Raw genomic sequence first — 3,098 nt, 5'->3', positions numbered from 1 at the left:
CCTTTAGACATGTTCAAACACATATTATTCTACATCTATATCTGTCATTTCTATCGCTTTTTGTCGCAGTGACACTAATTCTAACCTAAAAAATACAGCATACTATGGTGTATCTAAAACAGTTAATATTTATTTCGTAACGGGTTTTATCATCTGTTAATTTTCAAGTTTGTTTTAACCCGGAATAAACAGGTAACGATTTTTGTACTACCAAACACAAATCTGCTTTTGCTTTCACTCTCCATTCTGCGTTCTTTTGTTTTGTTTATGTTTAAGACTGTGCAGATTTGGATCTTTAAAGTGGTTTTGTCGCTTACTTTTTTCTGCCAGAGCTAGATACTAATCTCGGCTGTGCGATTACTCTTATATGAATCACGTATTTCTTGAAAGCTCATGATGTCTGGCCCATATATCAACATAGTAGTGAAGGAATGTAACCATTGATCGTTTTATTTACTTATTATTGTTTTCTCATAGCTTCATATATACGATATTTAAAACTGTTTGCGCTTTTTTATTCTTCGTTCACTCTTTACAGAGATCCACTAGTGCTCTTAGGTTTAAAATACACATAGAAATAATATTATATTGCCGCTCACAAATCTTGTTCATCATTGCTGTATCTGACGGTAAAAAGACTTCAACAATACCTCAAAGTTAATCATTTCCCCCTTCATACTGATTTGCATCTGCGCTACCGCAGATAGATATTATGTTCATCCGTCAGATAAAAAATACAGCTTCAACATAATTTCTGCATTAGAATATATACGTTTCTGTGAAATACTGTGCAAAATCTTCTCATCGCAATGTATTATTTTTATCTGATCTGTGCTTGTCTGTTGTTCATCCCGTTGTCTCATTCCGTGTCTTTATCCGCACTTTTCGTGTCATGATGCTTGTCAATATGAAGTGGAGACTCCATTTGGTCTTTATACTGGATTCTTTCTCTACATATGGGTCCATCCACTACTTCTTTTTACATGACGATGCCATTGTCATTCTTGATTTCTACAACTCAAAATTCATTTTCTTTCTCTTCTTTTTTCATTCTTTGACCTTCTGAATCTTGTTCAATAATATTACTCTTGTTCTCCTTCACTCACTTACTCCAATTTACTTTATCGTTGTTTTAAGAACTTCTATTTTGGTAGTTAATTTAGCCTTCCCTTTACTCTTATAATATAATATTCGTATATACACACTTACAACACTCTCCCATATCTACACTCACAACACTCTCCTATTATTATTATTAGTGTTACTATTATAACCCTAATTAATATACGTCTAATTTACGAAAAAAATATTTAAAAAATTTTATAATGGCACTCATGTTCATATACTATCTCCTTACTACTTCACAACCACAGGCCACTTTTATACTAAAATTATATATTTTCATATTTTTAAAACTCTCAATAATTTCAACATATTACACTTGCATCGAAAAAATGTTAAAGTACATTAAATTTTAGTAAATTTTAGCATCTTCTTTTAAGATAGCATATTTTCAAAAAATATCGTAAAATAAAGCAATAATGCTCATAGTTTTAGAATCTTTAAAATGCCAGAATGCTAAAATGCTAGCGAACTTACAAAGGCAACAGAAATCAGAGAATTTTTCTTACGAGAATACTGAAATCTTTGCACTCTTTTTTATCCCATCTGTAGTTTTCAGCGCAATCTTTCTGGTGCTTGTGCTTCCAGTTTCCCTATTTTTTGCCGTCTGGTCTGCCACTTTTTTGCCTCTTCCTTATCCAATTTGCACTTCCTTTTGCCGCCTTCTTTGTCAAGCACTTTGCATGGGGGTTTGCATTCATCTCCTGTTCCTTTTGCTTTGCAAGTTTCGTCTGGTTCGGAAGGTGAGCGCTCTGCTTTGGCCTGGTGTTGCTGTGCCTCCGGTGCTGGTCGTCACCGGGCTATCCGCTGCTGGTAAAAAAAAAAAAATTGAAATTCCAAAAATGTCAAAAGTGTAAAAAAAATTAAACAATGCCAAAAACGTAAAAATCTAAAAAACGATAAATTAAAAAAATTAAAGGTTTAAAAGAAACGGTCAAAAATTTAAATGCAAAATAAAATCAAAAAGTGGAAAAAATCAAAGGCGAAAAAAAAATTAAAATTAAAATTCAAAACCTCGGAAAATAAAAAAAATGCAATACAAAAAAGGGGTTTAAAAAGGCTCGGTAAAAGGTGCACTGAAACAAAAAATTCGCGCATTACGAAACTGTAAAAATAACAAAAAATCGCGAATTCCACAAACTTAAAAATAACAAAAAAAATTGAAAATTCAAATTCAAAACAAAAAAACAAATTAAAATTAGAAAAACCGGAGGTGTGCGGGGGGGAGGAGGGTTAGGGTCCGGATAACAAAACAGCCGCTGCATCATTAAAATAAAAAATCAGCAACCTGTCGTTAAAAAAAAATAATAAATCGCGAAAAAAAAAATAAAAAAATTAAGATTCAAAACCGCAGAAAATAAAAATAAATGGTGCGAAAGAAACTTGCAAGTGGGCGCTGAAAAACGCTGGCGGGGTTCAAAAATTAAAATTGAAAAATTGAAATTAGGGTTAGGAAGCGCCCGTTAAACAAAAAAAGAAAAACCAAAAATGTGAAGAAAAAAAAATGAAAAGTCGCAAAATTAAAAAAAAGAAAATTCGCGCATTCCAAAAACGTAAAAAAAAAAATCAAACCGAGAAAAAATTAAAAATTAAAAATTGGATATGCGTGCGCGGGAGGTGCGTGGCGGGCGGGGGGGAGGAGGGGTAGGGTTCGCATAATAAAATTGCCGCTGCATCACTAATATAAAAAAATCAGCAACCTGTCGTTAAAAAAAAATTAAAAATCAAATCACAATAAAAAACAAAAAAAAGGAAGTCGTCGCATCATTAAAATAATTTAAAAAATGAATTAAAAAAGAGAAAAAAAGTAACCCTAACCCTAACCTAACTAAACCCCTATTTACCACCTCCTGCACAAAAATTTTAAAAAATTCAATGGAAAAGAAGAAAAAAATTTTAGTTGCCAGAAAAACAAATATTTTTTACAGAATCAAAAACTTTAGAAAACAGTTCAATTTTTCGGTGAATTTAGATGC

Source organism: Trypanosoma equiperdum, assembly GCF_001457755.1.
Source record: "Trypanosoma equiperdum strain OVI genome assembly, contig: ctg_1677, whole genome shotgun sequence".
NCBI lineage: Eukaryota > Euglenozoa > Kinetoplastea > Trypanosomatida > Trypanosomatidae > Trypanosoma > Trypanosoma equiperdum.
Note: the sequence above shows the minus strand (reverse complement) of the source record.